This window comes from Dromaius novaehollandiae, chromosome 7, assembly GCF_036370855.1.
Source record: "Dromaius novaehollandiae isolate bDroNov1 chromosome 7, bDroNov1.hap1, whole genome shotgun sequence".
In the NCBI taxonomy this organism is placed as follows: domain Eukaryota; kingdom Metazoa; phylum Chordata; class Aves; order Casuariiformes; family Dromaiidae; genus Dromaius; species Dromaius novaehollandiae.
Genome location: NC_088104.1, coordinates 1,314,852 through 1,332,786, shown reverse-complemented (window position 1 = coordinate 1,332,786; position 17,935 = coordinate 1,314,852). Strand labels below are relative to the sequence as shown.

Genomic DNA, 17,935 nt, shown 5'->3' with positions numbered 1-17,935 from the left:
GCGGCGCTGCCCGGCACACGCGAGCGGCGGGAGGCGGCCGCGGCCCCGCCCCGCGGCACCAGCGCGGCCGCGGACCGGACAGCCGCCCCGACGGGACGGCGATGGACGCCGCGCTCCCCCCCCACACACACTCCGGCACGGCGCCGCCGCCGCCGCCGAGCAGCGCGTGTCGCGGGTGCCCGGCGCGGCGGGGCCGGTCCGCCCCGTCCCGTCCCGTCCCGTCGGGGCGCGCGCAGCCCCCGCGGCCACCTTAAGCGGCGCGCGGGAGCGGGGCGGGGCGGGGCGGGGCGGGGCTCATTTGCATGCGCGCGGCGTCACCCGCCCGCGGGCGGCAGCCGACGAAAGGGAAAAAGTGAGAGCGGGGCGGGGCGGCGCGTGACGCAAGGGGACGCCGCCATTGACGCAACCGCCCGGCCGCGCCAAAAATAGCCGCGGCGCCCCGCGCCCCCGCGCCGGCCGGCGGGGAAGCCCCGGGGCCGCCGCCCCGCCCCACCCTGCCCCGACGGGGGCCCCGGCCGGGGCGCTGCTCGGCCAAGCCGCGGCCTTTGCCCCCGCAAAAAAGGGGGCAGCGGGGAAAGCACACGCATTCCACCGCCGAACGCGCCTCCTGCCCCGCTCCGGTGTCACCCCCGCGCCTCTCCCTCCTCCCCCGGGGAGTTCTCCTGCGCGCTGGGGTCAAGGGCGCTGCCTGGACGTGCGTGTGCGCGGGGGAACGGCTCGGCTTTCACACCGCGGACGCACGTTTTGCGTAGCGCCCTGCTTGCTTAAGACACCCAGCAGAGTCGTAAATCCACTCGGCAACGTTTTATTGTGTCTGTTTCTCACACCTGCACGCACAGCGCACTGCTCATCGCGGGAACTTCCACATCACACAGCGAGAGCAGCTTCACGGGGTGCCTGACAATGCGCACGCCCCTCTGCTCCGCGGCATCCGGGCCAGCACAGACCGCGAAGGGGAGACAGCACCCGCGGGAAGCCCTGGCGGGATTAGACCCCAACTGCTGTGGTGACATTAAGTGCACAGCACACTGAAAGCTGTCAGGAATGTGACCGAGTCAGTGTGACATCCCCTGCCTGTGCTGCGGTGCCACAGCACGCTGCCACGGAGGCAGCGATCAGGGACGGGCTATCAGAAGCGGTGATTTCACAGAAACCATTCGGCCTCTTCCGCAGCGGACTCTTTTTCCAAGTGCAACTCTGCATAATTCCTGCTTTCCTTCACGTTGAATCCTCTGCTGCAATCCAGCCTGTGAAAATGAAAGAAGCCATATAAATACACATCATTTTCCATAACAAATGGAAGGCAAATTGTGATGCTACAAGATGTATGATCTATTTGCAGGTGCTTCCCCTCCCTCCCAAAACCCACATGGTTGCCATTTTCAATAGACGAGAGAGTATACCCAATGTGATAATGCTAGAAAAAAAATACTATCCTGCACATCATCCATTTTAAGCACTGTTCTGTACAGAATAAGAGCTGATGCACAACAAGCAGTGCAACCTTAACCCAGAAGGCCAACATTTTGAACACAAGATTCTCCCCTTACATAAACAGCTCTTGTTTAAGTGCTTCATGGGGTTCTCATGTCAGACTAGGATCATCCTGTTGTAATACATTTCTCTCACTTCAAATCAGTCATCATCCTCAGTTTGGAAATTCTTTTCCCTTAAGCTTAAGCTACTTAAAAAAGAAAAAGAAAACCCTCGCAAACACAAGACAGACTGCTTAGCACAGCCTAGCTCGCTAGGCGCACCTGCACCGACAAAAACAATTTCCACCTTGTGGCTATATCCCCTTACAGCCACAGATCGCCCACCGAGATTCACTGAACAGAAGAGGTGATGACAAAGGCTGGTGAAGAAATCCTACCACGACGCTGTACATCCCTCAGATTCACAAGAGGAGCTCTTCAAAACAACTTATTTTTTATATATAAATATATATATATGCTTCTACCTGTGTACATGTATTATACATACAGAGATGCACATTTACTCACGCATGCACGTACGCGTGCTGGAGACGCGCAGCTCTCCGCAGCCGCCGCGCTGTCCCGGCCGGGGCACACCGCTGCGCGGGCGCTGGAGGAAGCCTGCGGGCCAGCCCGGCGCTTGAACCGCTCACTGCTCGCTCACTGTCACGCAAAGATCAGCGTTAATCACAGCACAACAGCTAGCCCAGGCCACAGCGCCAACGTTACAGAGGAAACGCACAGCACAGGCCCTTATAGTGATAAGTAACACATCTAATTACCATATCCTTAGAATAGATGCAATATAAATTTCATTACTCACTTAAAAGTTCTAAAGTTAACAGCATAAACTTGAAGTTGAGTAATTAAGTAATCCTTATATAGACACTTATTAAAGTATTTATACATATTATCTTAAATCTACATCTATCATTTTGCCAATTAAAATTAGGACTTTAATTGCAATTAAGTAATTTAATTGCCAATTGAACAGCAAAATTGCTAAGTGACTAATTTTAATGCCTATTTTAATTACCAATCATGACTGGGGAGGGAGCTAATCAAGCAGTATCAGAGTAATGATGTGAAAAAAAAAATGGAGAACAAACATTCAAGACTACATGCTTTTAAAAAAAGAACTCTAAATTAAATAAATGCAAACACAATTTTACACATGTGGTGAAATGCTGTATTTTGGTATCTAAATACAGGAGCACAAAGAACACATTTAATTAAAAAGAACTGTCAGTCTTCCACTAAAGTATTAAATATGAAGTGCCCTTTACACTTTATTTACATGTTAGTCTCACTTAAGAAGTAAACCCAAAACTGTGTATGAATGTGAGATTTGAACAAGTGAATGAATAACCTGACAGGCTGAGCTGCCATGGAGTTGCAATACTTAAAAGATAAACATATATACACTTTTATTAGTAAATCTAAGAAGGTATAAAATCCCTCTCCAGCACATTACACACAGAAACACTGTGGTACTAATGAGCCAGAGGCATATGTAATATCTAGATCCCCTAAAAAAAGTTTAGATTACTGACTGCAGTAGCAGTCACATCAAAATGAGACAACATCCTAAATGATTTAATGCACTGAGGTGAAGGATAAACCAGCAGCTGCGGTGGTAACACGGTGAAGGGCACAAGGACAGGACGGGGCGTCCGTGACCCGCAGGGTTTGTCACCGTATTCCCGCACACTCGGATGCCGAATCCGCTGCTTTCCCAGACGGAGCACAGGCACGCATGCCGTCGTGTAACCGCTACTCCCACTCTCCTCAGTCGGTGGCTTGAAGGACACAAGGGTGAATCACAAGTGTTTTGACGCTAAAATGCAAGGTTTAGAAGCACTGTATCTAAACATAAAAAAAAAAAAAAAAAGGAGAGAGAGAGAAAAAACCCCACGTTCACGAGGGGCCTCACTCTCACAGCGGGATCATTCGTTTGCAGCTCTGAGCGACTCTCCGGCAGGGACTGCTCCGCAGCCGATCCCGCCGGCCGTGTTTTGGGAGGCCTCCCCTCCCCGGCCTTGCTCAGCTACTGTTATTTTAAAAATAGCGCAGGAATTCACACCGCACACGTGTGCCCGCAGCACAGCGGGGCTCAGGGCGCACAGGGAGCCGCGCCGGCTCTTCCGCACCAGCGGGCCCCGGCGGGGACCGGCGCCGGCTGCAGCCCAGCACGGCGGGGACGGCGCCTCGGCTCTCCGGGCCCGCGGGCGAGGCCCTGCCGCCGGCACCAGGCAGCGCGGGCGACGTTACGCCGCGCAGGAGGAGGCCGGTGCCCGCCCGCCCCGCCGGGGCCGCGAACGGCAGAGCGGCATCGCCTCAGCGCGGGGGGGGGGGCGAAAACACCTCAGCGCCGCGCCCGCCCCGGGCCCCGCGCTACCGCCCGAGGGGCGCCACAGGCCCCGCGCCCCCGCCCCCCTCCTCCTCCTCCTCCCGCCCCGCCGTACCTGGCGCCGCCGCCGCCGCTCCGCGCCCCCCTCCGCGCCGCCGCCGCCAGGCGCGTCACGGCCCGTCAGCGCCGCAGCGCTCCGTGACGGCAGCGCCGCCCATAAATAGCCCGGCCCGGCCCCGCCGCGCCGCCGCCGCGGGGGGAGGGAGAGGGGCTTCCGCTGACGCCGCCGCCGCGGGGGAGGAGCCGCCCCGAGCCGCCGGGCCTGCGCGCTGCGCCGCCCCCTGACCCGGCGCTTGACCCGGGCCCGGCCCGGCCCGCTGCCCCCGCGGGGGCCGTTTCGCCCTCGGCGGCCCGCTGCCTGCCCGGGCTCCCCTTGCCCGGCCGCCGGCGGGGGTTGTCGCGTGCCCCGCGGCCGCCCCTCGTCTCGCGTCCTCGGGCTGGAACTGCGTCCCGAAAGCGCCCTGGAGGCCTCAAGTGACGCGTAGAGCTTGCTTGTAAAAAGTGCACACCTGTGTACATACCTAAACGCACACCCGCGTGCGTGTTATGCCGTAACGCACGTGCGCGTGGCGTTTGTAACTTGGCAGCGCTCTCTTAAAAGGCTCGAAAATGCCCAAAGTGGTACCTCTACCGCAGGGATCATTACAGCTTCTAATTTATTGCTCATTTCTGAGCTCTTACTACCTGGCAGCGGAGCCAAGCAGGTTGGAGGAATGGGCGAGCAGCGGTAAGGCTTTCCCCTGAGTTACACGGATCCTTTGCGCCGCCGCCTCGTTAGTCGGTAACGAAGGCGAGGGTGGGCGAGCAGGGCTGCGGCACCCTGCTTTTCGAGCCACCTTGCTTCCAGGAGGATATTTGAATGCAATTACGCTTTTGTTTCAGATTTATTCTGCAGCCGTGGAGCTGCATATAGATCAGATGCTGCTAATTGAAAGTGCTCGCGAGGGGCTGCGTGTAATTACGTGGACGGACGTATCTGACCACCGACTCGGCACCTGGACGCCCGGTGCCAGGGCGCGGAGTGCTGCGAGGCGGCTGGTGGGTTGGCCAGGAATAGAAGTTTCATTCGCATTTAAAAGGCCCCACACCCTCAGCGACTGCCTGCAGGTGGTCGTGGAGCAGCCCTCGGTGTGCGAGGCCGGCGGGGTGGTCCCAGGGCAGACCCTTGTCCTGGGCTTGCACGTTTTCTCACCCATCGGTTCCAGAAAGCGTTCTGCCAGCACTGGAAAACCAACAAAAATGCACTTGAGTGACGTGTTTATGTCATGAGCACCCTCAGATAGTATAAATGCACATTGTTTTGTTCTGTGTTTTGGTATTAACTGACAAAACACATGGAAATCTGACTTACTGAACTTCTTTAAGTGAAATATTTTTCAGTTTTGGGTGCTTCTCTCAGCATATCTGTGATCCTTCCCCTTCACAGAGCCTTCAAAAATATATTCTGTGAAAGATACTATGTGTGACTGCTAGAAAACAAAAATTCGCTGAAGTTTGTGAACATAAAAACGGGAATTATTATGCTTTGTAATGTGCTCGTGTTGCTTTCCCTTAGACACAGCCGTACTTGGTGCACGTGCAGTTCAATACATCCTGCCCCTTTTGCTTATGTTTCTCACCTCTTGGCAAAGCGCAGGTGCTGCTGACTCTGAGCCAAGGGAAGTGTTCAACATGAAAAAGGTGTGGGTTTTTTTTCCTTTTCCAGGGTGTTTTTCATTAATTAAGCCTCAAGACAGCAGCAGGAGGTTGTGACGGGTTTCATCTCGGGAGCTCTGGGTGCCGAAGCCCTGTGAGCGAGGTTGCTTCCCAGGACGTCGCATCGCCGCCGCTGCCTCCTGCCCCGCGTCGTGCTCGCGCCGAGCGCCGCAGCCGCGAGACGTGCTGCGGGAGGAACATCTGGGCTCGCGGAGCTGGTAGTCAATCTATTTCTGTCATCCTCAGCTAAAAACAATTTGTCAGAGACTTCTCAAACGGCTTCCTGTGGAATAGACGTGCTGCCAAATTCGTGGAGTTTTTGGACTCGAGAATTCGTAGCCGCAGTGAACGAGCATGGCCATTATCTCCCAAAAATATTTCCATAGGAAGACATAATATTGCTAAAATAGCGATGTTGCTGCTGTGTTCATAAAGGACAGTTACGTAACAGCGCGGGTTGCTTTACTGGCCGTGGTGCTGTTCGCTGTGTGCGTTAAGTGACGTTTATGGGCTGGGCCCGGGTTCTCCAGAGCTTTAGGGTCTCAAGAAAATTCCCACCAGCTCCCACCGCTGACCGTGGGGTGACCAGGCTGCGCTCCCGCGTCCCCCCACCAGCGGTTTCTGGTGAGACAGTTTGTAAAACACACTTTAATTTCTCAGGTGACGTTGTAATTTGCAATCGTTACTATGAAATCACAATTAAAAATGCAGTCACTTCTTGGCGAGAGGGCTGTTAAAACGCTTTTTTCCCTGCTGAAGTTACTCGTAATAACCAATTGAGCAAGACGCGGCGCAGCGAGCTGCGGCTGTGGTCGCGCTGCGTTGCGGTAATCGGAGGCTGAGTTACGAGCTTTACGCGTTTGTTCAACTGTTCGTGGGTAATTGACCTTCTATAACTTAATCTGTGACAGGTGTCAAACAATTAGTAAGTATTAGAAAAGAAATTAAGAAAAAGATTCGCGTGAGACTTCTGATAACCTTCTGTGTAGGAAGAAAGGTCGTGGACTACTATACGCCTTCAGAAATAGTGGTAAAATTAAAACTTAGGCTAGTTATGAACTTGTGAAACTCTTCATGTACATGACTGTAACTATCATTAGAGGTTAATGGCAGGGAAAATAAACCCATTAATGCAGGATGTTAATTGAAAACAGGACTTGTGTAGAGAATGGAATTTGTAATTATGAAAATAGTTATTAAAGTATCATTTTGCTTTGTTAAATGCCTGACTTGAATATAGAGTGTGGAGGAGTTGCATTTAAAGAAGTTAATTTCCAGTGTTTAAAAAAGGAGATCTACCCTGAAAATGACCAGTTGTTAAGGCTTTGTTTTTTAAGTATCAGCGTTAAAAAGTTGCTTTAGAATATCAGTTGAAAGTTATTTTTGTTTTCATTAAGAATTGTCAGTTATTTATATGTAGATTCTGCTCCTTTCCAAGGCTTTTAGCTTGACATGGAGTTTTGCTTCTGGTGTTTCTGTGGTGGTGGATCCCGGCTGCAGCTTTGGCTTTGAAAGGGCTCCTGGATAACTTTTTTTGACTCGGCGTTTTGGCCTTTTTCAGGACGGCTGCCTTACCTGTGGCTGCACGTTTGGAGGACTCCGGCAGCGGTGCTTCGCCGAGGGGCCGCCCGGGACCGTGCCGAGCTGGAAGGGATCGCAGGTGCCGGGCCCGTTTCCCAGAGGGATGCAGGCACCTGGCAAGCATCGGGAGGAGCAAAGAGGAAGGTTTCCGTGGGGATACGGTGCCGGTCAGGGCTGGGCACGTGTAACGCGGCGGACGCTCAGCTGGGCAAAGCAGTGACAGCTGCGGTGCCGGTCTGTCCGGTGTGGCCACATGGGCTTAAAGTTGTTAAATTAAGTATTCACTGGAAGGTTTACGTGCACGTAGAGGAGCACGTAATCTGCTTGTGTGCTGTGCTGCGGTTGACTGGAAGTGTCCCCGTTGCAGTCGCTCTCAGCGCTGGGCGATTGCCCTCTGCTAGGCATCGTTTCTCCCCTCCTGCTAGTTGTCTCCCACGGCTGCGAGCAGCACAGATGTTTCAGCAACGCACACTCCGTCCTGCAGCTTCCAGATAGCCTTGAGGGACCACAGCAGAAAGCGACACTTTAACAAAAACCTCTCGAGAGAAGCCGTATTTTCTGTTCCTGCACGACATACCAAGCAAGGTGCGCTAAGGCTCCTTCGTCCCTGCAGCGTTCTTCTGCTTTCACCAAGATTCGGCTTGCATTTAGTGCAAATACAGGAGTTACATATATTCAGTGGTAAACAAAGAATATACTTACCCTATTCAATCAATAAAATAATTACGGAAAACCAGGCAAGTCATAATATACAATAAATAATACAATCTTTGCAACATTTGGAACACAGTGAGTAATAAACACTGATTTGAGAAAAGAGTGTTAAGTAAAGATATTTGAACTATAGTTTAACTTGCACACAAAATTAAGGAAAAACTTTTTTTGGTTTCAAATAAATGGAATCTGGTTTTTCAATATAAAAAAGTAGATTAAAGTTGAGGTAAAAACTGAAACCTGCTGATAGTACGAGTGCATGAAAATACATTATTTTTTGGATCAGAGAGCTTTAATAATAACAAATATTATAAAGAGAAATCAAAACTAGATTGTATACTCACCAGATTGTTCAATACAAAAGCCAACAAAATTAGCCCATATTGATGTGATAAGCAGGAATAAATATATTAGTTTCCAGATCACGACATTTCGGTACAAGATATTGAAAAACCAGGTCAATTTTTATATCAGTCAGGTTCCTTTTAAAGTGGTCCATATCCTTCAGCAGGAAAATCTAGAGAACTGGCCCCTATTGATGTATCGATCATTAAATGTAAATATATTGCTTTCTGGTTCACAGAGATTCAGAGAGAAAAGCTAACAAAGTGCTTGCGTTCGGCGTGGGTGAAATCGGACCGGGTGCTGAGTGCCGCCGGGCACGCGGGAACGGGTCCCGGACGGGCCAACGTGGGGCACCCGGGCCGAGCCACGAGCCCTGACGATCAAACTCATCCTCCAGCTCGTGCACCGACCACGGCGGTAAGGACTCAGCTTTGCGGTCCGTGTTCGCTGGAGCGTCCTCAGCGGCCCCGACCGAGGGGAGCCGGTCCCCTGTGAGGAGCCGGGCCGGTCCCGTGGCCACCCGGGGCTCGTGTCGCCTGCTGGCACCGCAGGCTGTGCGGGAAGAGCGGCCGCCGTGCAAGAGCCCCGCTGTCGGGACTGCTCAAGGACACGCGGGTTATCGCCTGAGCAAGTTTCAATCGGGGCAGAAAAAGGTAAACAAAAGGGAGCAAATTCACTCTTGGAGAGAGAGGCCCTGGATAAACCTGGATTTTATTACGCTTTAGCACCTTTAACAGTGTCTTCTAAGATTTAGGATCTGCACTGTTTCGCTGATGAAAAAATCACTGCTGCAAATGGAATTAGTGTGGATTAATAACAGAGGAAGGAAGGGGCTGTCTTATGATCCAAAGTCTTTGGGCTGTAAGACTTGGTCATGTTTCTGCGGAGTCTGGGGTAAATTTGACTTGAGACAAGAATCAGTTACAGGGTTTCATGGGAATTTGAAATAGTCTCATTAAATTACTTCTTTAGAAACCCTAATCTTCCTTATTTACCTGAAATAATGTGTTTGTAAAAATGTATTCTCCATAATGATAGCTCTGTATGAAGAACCTGCTCAACGCACACTGTAATTAAGTGTCTTGTGTGTCTAATTATTGTTCAGCCATACATCAAGGTGCTTTGACACTGCATACTTGCAGACTAGGCTAGCGTTTAAGGAAATTTGTAGACCAGTGAAAACCTCATTGATAAATGTGACCAGTAACGTATCTATTAAAGTAGTAAATCTGCAATTTTGTTATACCAGCAGTATACCATAGCTTAGGTCGTAGCGGGTAGCAACTGGGAAACCAGTTTGGGAGTTGTATTCGGTGGGAATTAGAGCAGGAATTAACTGGCTGTGCTGGCATATTGAAAAACAAACAAACGAGACTTAACCCTGCCTTACATGATCCTTGTTGTCACGGTTAATGCCACTGAGATAAATACAGCCAGCAAGGAAGAGGAGATGATCCTCAGGAGTAATATGTCTAGGAATGGGTAGAACAGAGGATGAGGTAAAGAGCAGGAGGGAATGTTTGTGTGAATATGAGGGAGGAAGAAAAATGGGGGGGATCCATCCTTAGACGGCAAGGTGGAGCATGCAGGTCTGCTCGCTCTCGTTATCTATACGCCCATCAGCTACAGAGGCTTTCGTTTGATGAAAGGATCAGAGGAATACTTGGAAAAAAGCTTCAATTTGAGGCCTAAATTAAGTGTTGATATTAATAGCATGTTTAATTATGAGTGAAATCCAATCAGGTAAGCCTGGGAAGGTAAAATGAAGGGGAAAATGTGCCATAAGAGTTTCTGATTAATAAGTAAAATACAATTAACTATTCTCAATAAATGGAAAAAACGTTAAACATTATCAGCAACATTTTGGCAGAGCTACCTGAATGTGTCTCTGTACCAATGCGGCCGCACAGTAGCTGGACAAGAGCTGGTTTCTCTCCAGTCCACAGCGCAGGGAGGAGCAGGTCGTGCGTATCTGTCCTGATTGCATATCCTTTGCCTACAGTTTTATGGTTTGATGTTGAAAGTACTCTGAGCCTACGTAAACAAGGTACTGGGGCAAGTTTTCACTCTGTATGCAAACAGTTGTGGGGTTTTTTTTTGGTTTTTTTTTGTTTTTTTTGGTGGATTCTGTGCTTAACAGTTGAATTTCCCTTTGTGCTATACAGGAGGCAGAGCAGCCTGACTTGCATTGATTCTAGCACCTAAAAACCTTGGGTTAAAATGTGCAGCACTGCAAGGTCACAAATCTTTTTACAGATGCATACTATGTGCCTAAGTCCTTTCTAAGTCCCTTTGTTTAATTAGTGCTTGAATTTCAAGGATGTAGGATGAGAAGATAATAGTTCAGGATCTTGCTTTTTTCAAGCATTACATATTATTACTACTATAATTTCAGTTCCTGAGTCAAAAATACTTCTTCCTTCTTCACTGCATATAAAGACTGAATTGACATACTTGGTGGTGGTGGTGCTTTCTGCTTCTGAGTAATCTCTTCTTTCACAGTCGTAGCATTATAGTAAGATAGAAGGATTAACTTCAAGGCTCACTGAAGGAGTTACTGTGACACAAATGGGTTTGTCTTCCATGAGTTGAACTTGAGGTTCGTTGTATAATAAATTTCCCTTACAGGAATTTGTTAACCTGAGTGATAGCAGTAAACTCTTGTCCTGAGGGTTTTACAGTTATTCACGTTCCTTTTTAGTATAAAATTGTTGTTGTCCTTTGGTGTATGCTGCTTTTTCACAGCTTATTTTTAAGCTTGTTTCCTGTAACATAGCCGACTGGCAACAGCACCCCAAAAGCATGTGAAAGATGTCTTCTAGATGCTGTTCTAAGACAGTATTTATGTTGATCTGTTTGCACTAGCATAGAGGAATAAAAGCAGTCATTCTGATATTTTTGATATCACTAAACAATACTGAAATGAGATAAAGTTTAAAGCTTCTATTTTCCTCTTGGCCCAAGAGTAGCCTAGTACTAAAACTTAAATCCAACCATATCTTACAAGAGCTACCAGTACTAGCTCTTATTTTGCTTTTCTGTGCCAGTGAGTCTTGGTAAAGACCATATTTCTACATGGGTCAAAAAGTGAAGAAAGCATGATTTACATGAGAAGATCCATGATGTCCGAGGGGAAGATACTGAGTATATCAGTCTCCTGATTGGCAGAGGAGGCAAAGGGAGCAGTGATTTCCAAAAAACAAACAAAAAAACATATAAAGGAAGTCTGTGTTTGTAAAAACAATCAAAATGCCATGTTTCTCAAATGAGATTTGGGGTGGAAGGAAAACTGTGGCCACTTAACTGCTAATGGTACAAAGTTAAGACCTTGGCAAGGCTGTGCCGCTGCCGGCTGCGTAACCGCTGCCCGCAGGGGAGAGGTCTCCGAGTTGCCGAGGATTGCTTCCTAAGGGCCCACGCCAGCCCCGTGAGCCTGGGTGCCGCCTAACTACCTTAGACGGGTACTTAATGACTGCTGGGGAAGTTCATCTCTATACAAGGCACTGCTTCCTGCGCTAAATGTCCTAATTAGTAGTTTAGTAGCACAAGTAGTGCTTTTGCATGACTTCCCAGTAAATTGGGGCATTATTTTGGCAATGCAGTTTGAGGTCTGTAAGACAGCAGTTTTAATTCCTCTGCTTTTGTGAGATGGGCTACTTGTCGATTGATCATACATTTAAAACTCAGTTAAGAAACCTAAGCTACCTCAAAACTCATGAATACTTGCCAACAGAAAAAGGCGCACAGAGAAGAGGCTAGCGCAGGCGCAGCTGGAGCAGTTGTCCCACTCGTTCAAGTACCTGATGCTAAACTATCCAAGTGTCTTGCGTAATGCTCGAAGTTTGGAGTGTTCTCTCCAGTGATCAGCCTTTAGAAATATAAAGAAAAACGAGTGAGCCAGAGGTGGAATTTCTGTTGATAGCTGGAAACTTGGTGTTTATGACAAAGGTTTTATGATTCTTTAATTATATTTGAGGCAACTTGCCCCAATAGCAGAAGAAAAGGGACCAAATAGACTGTGGGAAAGAAAAGCCTTAATCAGTTTAACTTCTTTTGTCCTTGCAGAAATTGAACCTTTTAGCTGTATTACAAGTCAGCATTTCACAGAGAAGAAATTGTTAGCTCTCGTAATCCACCGTGATGAACAATCATTAGGAAGCGCAGACAAGTACGTGTCAATACGAGGTTACATCCCCGGGTCAGTTTGGCTGTATACAGTTGTACTGCAGGCTTCAAGGGCTACAAGCCTCATCCTGTAACGTCTCAGAACTACTTATTTCAAAAAATTACCCCTTTTGTCTGAAAAAACATTTATATTTTGGATTCCAGATGTAATACGAAGAACGTGAAGAATACAGAAGCAAGAGATTCCCTTTGAGAATCTGGAGCGCTGGAAACTGAAATTCTCTGTAGGAGTCGGAAGTAAGAATAATGCTTGATTTAAGAAGTATCATTTTTCACTATTACAATGATGAGTATGAGCCTTCCCCTCTTGTTGTGTAATTTCAGGCAATCGGAAAAGATCCTAATTAATATTTGTAGTGCTACTGTGGTTCAGATCAGGGTAATGAGCATGTCCTGTGTTACTTATCACTGGTAGGTAATGTTTCAGTTGAGATATATATTTCCAAAACTTTTCCAGGAACTACAAAGAACACTTGTTCCAACAGAGAGCTCATATCTCTTCCTTAAAAATATGACGTTTAGCAAGCAAACTGAAAAATAAAATTTGTCTTGCCTGTGTGGTATGTTTTGGCATGCTGGGAACAGAGTGAGAGCTGCAAACTGGGAATAAGGCTCATAGAATAAGTCAGTGCTTCTAAAAGTAATAGTAAATAATACTCTATTTTTGCAGAGTTAGGATAAAACAGTTTGCAGAGTATTTTAATCAGGTGTTCTCTGATCAAATATGAAGTGTCCTGTTAAATGATCTATCCTAACGAGAATGCTGTGTTGATTTCCAGATCAGCCTCTGTCTTGGCTTCACAGGTAGGGTTGTAAATTAAAAAAAAGAGTGTGGGGGGGCAGTAGCATTTAACTGTCTGGAAGCTTTGGCATTATAATCTGTGTAAACCTCTCTCTGTATGACTATGCATTGTTACTGAGTTTTACAACAAAACTTCTATTTGCATCAAATCCTGTAGTGTTAATTTTCTTCTCTTATTAAGTTGAAGAAGAGTTGAAGTTCCTTTTATTAAGTTGTTGAGACTTCAACCTGCTTCCTGAGGGCTAAATTTGGCTGAGAGAACCATTGTAATATTGTGTAATTAATTTGCCAGTCAAATAATTTCTGCAGGGCTATAATTTACTTATCTGTCTGCAACCCTAATGAATCTTCCAGTTCAGTGCTTTAGTCCTGTTTTCTGCCTTTTTATCTCCCTTTTTTGACTCTGACTTTCATAATCCCTTTAATATGGGCCGCTCGTTAATCTTGTGTTTTGGGGATCATCTTATGCTATTCTCACCAGCAATATTAAAAAACAGCTACATACCTAGAGTTTGTAGTATGAATGTGAACTAATTGAAGACTTTCTTGCTTTATTGCTCCATCTCAGGTGAGCCACCATAACAAATAAGGGAGTGGATTTAATAAAAATCAAAAATGTAAAAATACAGGAAAAAGTGATTTTTATTTTGAGGCTTTAAGATTGTAACTTCCATTTGATCTAGTCTAACATATGTGCAAAAATTCCTAATAGTTATTCTGAGCACTATATTCCTTAATTAATGGCACTAGATAAAACCATTCACTAAATGTAAAATTCAGCTAATTTTTGAGTTGTTTAACTTTTCAAATTGCTCACAAGCTTGTCCTAGTTTTTTCCAATACATGTATTATTTTTAAAAAGTTTGACAAGCGTCACGAGTAAGCAGTTGATGTGTTATTGATTATCCCTGAAATTTGTCAATTTAGTTAATGTTTCTGACCTCTGACAAATTTTTTTTGAAGGAGGAGAGGAATGTTTATTGTAATCATTCTTATGAAGCTTATACATTAGGTAACTTTGAAACTGAACTCTTTTCAGACTGAATTATAGAAATCCATCAGCAAATCTTGGAGAAAGATTGCCATGGAAAAAATACAGCGAATTTAAGAATGCACCTAAAGAGAATTGATGAAAAATGCAAAAACTGGACCAGATTAAATGAAAACCATTTTCTCAGGGACAATTAAGGCCTCCCTTAAACAAGCATAATGTTTGTGAGGTACCAGGAATGAGTTAATCCCAACAAGGAATGTAGGGAAACTGCTAGATAATAGAGTGACATTGTTTTTCCCTGATGTCAGCATAGAAACCCAAACACAAAGAGGTGAATGTAGTCCTATGAGAGCGCTGTTGAGAAAGCTGAATGTTGAGTTTGTGCTGTGGCATCCAGCAAAATTAAAAACTATTCTGCACACTATGACAGCGTATTTCCTGGAACCAGGGATTGCTTCCAGACATCTGGACAAGGCTGACGCTGTGGGGGTATTGAGGAGAATCATGAGATACGCATGTGGCATCACTGGGAATTTTAGTGCTGCTATGGCAGCAACAGTGTTAGATTCCTGCTTTCTGAAGTATTAAAAACATTCAGTATTGATAGGTCTGAGTTTGCCAGCAAGTAGATTTACAGCCATATATGGGTGATTTTGTTTTACTTTATAGCTTAATGTAAGGCATCTTATTTCCTTGCATAGGATCCACATTCTAGCCTGAATTACTCCATTTATTCTATATTTAGTAAGTGATGGTGTAGAGGGTATTCGGAGCTAGTTGCAATTGAAATATTGTTTCACTGTAATACCAGCTGCCCACAGCCCCTTGTACTGTTAATACATGAATATTAATTAAGTACTTGCTGATCCTCTGTGGATCTGTAGCTGCTCTTCTCAGCAATTTGCATGTGCTCTTGTCTTGATCCAGCTCCCAGAGAGGAAGTCTCACAACTGGCTCCACCATCCATCGAAGCTGAAAAATCCATAAAGGCATAGTAGTATCTGTATTACTTATTTTCTACTATTCTGAAATCTATGGAAAGATAAATGAAAGGAGAGAAACGTGAAGAAAAGGTTTTAAGTAGCTGTTCTTTCTTCGAGTGGTTGGTACCAACATGCTCTGCACCCTGCACTCGGTCTTGCTGCTAGCCATTGTTATTCTGTGCTTTTCATTAACAGACAAATCAAATCGTTTGTATGCTGTATTAATTATGAAAAATTCAGTAACTTCTAAAGGTTGCTATATAAAATCTGCTATATTGAAGACAGTCAAGTTATATGCTATTTTCTGATAGCATAGAAAAATGATAGTCGTAGAGGTTACGAATTTGAAAATCCGGAACAGCAGAGGAACAGGGTTTGGTGGCAAAGAGTGCTCATCATCGCAGGGTGCTTCAGCGTTTGTGTACACCTGCTTGTGGTGATGTTGTTATAATAGAACGGTATAAATGAAATGCAATATAGCATTAGATATCCATGTTGTGGAGAGAATAGCAGCTATTAGAAAGCAGGAGACGGTGCTTAGATTCTGCAAGTATACCTGAAAGGAAGGTGGGAGCACAGATAATTCCCACTAAAGCTGACGGAAGCTGTTGGTTTTTGCTGGGATTGTACAGTCAAAGACTGACTGCATTCTTTTTCTTTCAGCATTGGGAGTCTAAACTATCCAAGTCCAGGCTCAGATGGGAGAAAAATCCTCCAGGAGCTGCATGTTATGCCATGATGTATCTAATCACTCACCTGACAACTTGGAAGCTGCGGATACGTTAGGAAAATCTGAGACTAAACAAGGTGTACTGAAGATGTGTGTGCTCATACGGGGAATCATTGCATGTTTTCACAGGTAGGATACCAGAAATGATTGCATATTTTTACAGGTAGGAATAAAGAGTTGATTAAAATCCATTTTAAATGAAAGAAGAATGTTTTGATTGTGAGTTTTGAATTCTTAGAGGAAAAAATCAATAAAGGTAAAGGAACTCAAGTCGCTGTGGACTAGCACTTTGCCAGTTTAAAGATTTTCCCCAGCTGGGAAAGTGGCCTTGTCCAGAGCCCCAGCGAGACAAGACGTGGGTGCGCAGGAGACGTTCCCCGCCTGGTGCTCGGGGCGATCTCTGCCCGGCGGCACCGCAGCCCCTTTCGCAAGCCGCGGTGCGGAGGCTGACGGCCCCCTCTCCCTGGGGGCAGCCACAGCTCTTCCTTCCCTGTTGGACGTGTTTGTTCGGGCCGGGTTTGGTGCCTTCTCCCCCGCTGCCTTTTCAGGGCTTTGGGCTCCGGCCAGCGCTTTCTCCTCTCCAGATCCTACACGCAGACTGGGCTGCCTCACTCATAAACTCTGGAAAGCTGGAGGAAAGGGATCCCTGCTAGGAGCGAGTGCTGGTGGTTCTTGCTCCTCCTGCCTCTCAGCAAATCCGGGCTCGGCAGTGACGGTAGCGCGTTGCGTGCCAGCAGGGCTTGGCAGGGACCTGGTCTGAGAGATCTGGCAGCCGATTTCGCAGTATGCCATCGGTCTGGCCGAGTTGTTGTGGAAGCAGGAGGGGTGGTTTTATTCCTGTGCAAGGGACACGCTCAAACTGTCAGTCTAGCAGCGTCCGTCGGAGCTGGCCTGGTGAGCTCAGCGCAGGGACACGGGGCAGGCGGGCACAGGGACTTGCCCTGCCACCAAGGGGAAGCGGGTTGGATTGATTTATAGCCCTGTTTGCTTGAGCTGGACAGCTTTTGTTGGAAAACACTCACTTAGCACTTACTGCGAGTCCACCACGCTAGAAAGATTGAAATGAGGTGTGCAGTACCGACCCCTCTGACAGCAGCAAACTGAGCCAGAAGCTCATTGCAGAGCAGTAGAGACCTCATGCCGTATCTGTCAGAATGGTTTAAAAGTTAGAGGAACTTTTTAGAAAAATGAAAGCATGTTGTTACTGGTTTAGGATGAATAAAACAGTAACCAGGAGGCAAGCGTTGAGATCAGGGGCTGAGCAGCGTTTGGTTCGGCTGTTGTGGTTTTCTTGTCATGAATGCTGTTTTATTATTTTGTGCGTGTCCTTACTTAGGCTTTTCATTCTGCATGAAGCGCTTCGTTAACGCTGTGTTACAAAAACGAAGTGGTGTTTTGTTTTGTTTTGTTTTTGCCTGCCTCGCTGCTGCCGCCTCCCCGGGCCGAGCCGAGCGCTGCCGCCGCTCTGATAGCGCTCGGGGAGAGGCTGCCCCAGCCGGGGATGTAGCTCAGTGGTAGAGCGCGCGCTTCGCATGTGTGAGGTCCCGGGTTCAATCCCCGGCATCTCCAGCGGCTCCTTTTTTCCTCCGCCCGCCCGCAGGGGCCGCCGTTTTGCCGGCAGGCAGCGGCGCCGCACGCTCCGGTGGCGGGGTGCCGAGCCGGGCCCCCGCGGCAGTGCGCGGCCCGCCGGCGCTGCTCCTTGCCGCCGGGCGACTGGACGGGGGCAACGGCAAAAGAGAGCCGCGCTGCCGTTGCCCACGCTTTAAAGCCGGCGGGTTTTCTGCCCCCAAAAAAGAAAGTGCATTGGCCGGGAATCGAACCCGGGCCTCCCGCGTGGCAGGCGAGAATTCTACCACTGAACCACCAATGCGACCTTCGGAGAGGTTCCTGACGGCTCCTTGCTACAACACTCTCTACAACGGCGTTTGGGTCTGTTTTCTGCATCCCCCACCCCCTTCCAGCTCCACGCTCACAATTAGTTTTTAGCTGCTCATTTCCAGGGAAAGATTGCTATAGAAAGT

General features: G+C 47.6%; 2 long non-coding RNA genes and 2 other non-coding genes across 10 annotated transcripts; 2 read left to right on the top strand and 2 right to left on the bottom strand.

Moving 5' to 3' along the window:
- Positions 1–789: 789 nt before the first annotated feature.
- Positions 790–4,137, bottom strand: LOC112984865 (uncharacterized). 3 transcript variants are annotated; one of them, XR_010389869.1, is made up of 4 exons: positions 3,941–4,137; positions 3,185–3,341; positions 2,004–2,138; positions 790–1,247 (listed from the first exon to the last, which is right to left on the bottom strand). It is a non-coding gene; the product is annotated as an uncharacterized LOC112984865 (long non-coding RNA). The 3 variants fall into 3 exon arrangements; XR_010389868.1 differs by having other exon boundaries at positions 2,004–3,341; XR_010389870.1 differs by having other exon boundaries at positions 2,004–3,312.
- Positions 4,131–16,177, top strand: LOC112984855 (uncharacterized). Of its 5 annotated transcripts, XR_010389874.1 has the most exons (5): positions 4,131–4,612; positions 5,591–6,204; positions 7,142–8,873; positions 12,550–12,642; positions 15,129–16,177. It is a non-coding gene; the product is annotated as an uncharacterized LOC112984855 (long non-coding RNA). The 5 variants fall into 5 exon arrangements; XR_010389875.1 differs by having other exon boundaries at positions 7,142–8,637; positions 12,550–16,177; XR_010389872.1 differs by having other exon boundaries at positions 12,550–16,177.
- A 1,234-nt stretch (positions 16,178–17,411) lies between these two features.
- Positions 17,412–17,483, top strand: TRNAA-CGC (transfer RNA alanine (anticodon CGC)). Its single transcript has one exon. It is a non-coding gene; the product is annotated as a tRNA-Ala (tRNA).
- Positions 17,484–17,713: 230 nt separating this feature from the next.
- Positions 17,714–17,784, bottom strand: TRNAG-GCC (transfer RNA glycine (anticodon GCC)). The gene has a single exon. It is a non-coding gene; the product is annotated as a tRNA-Gly (tRNA).
- Between the last annotated feature and the right edge of the window lie 151 nt (positions 17,785–17,935).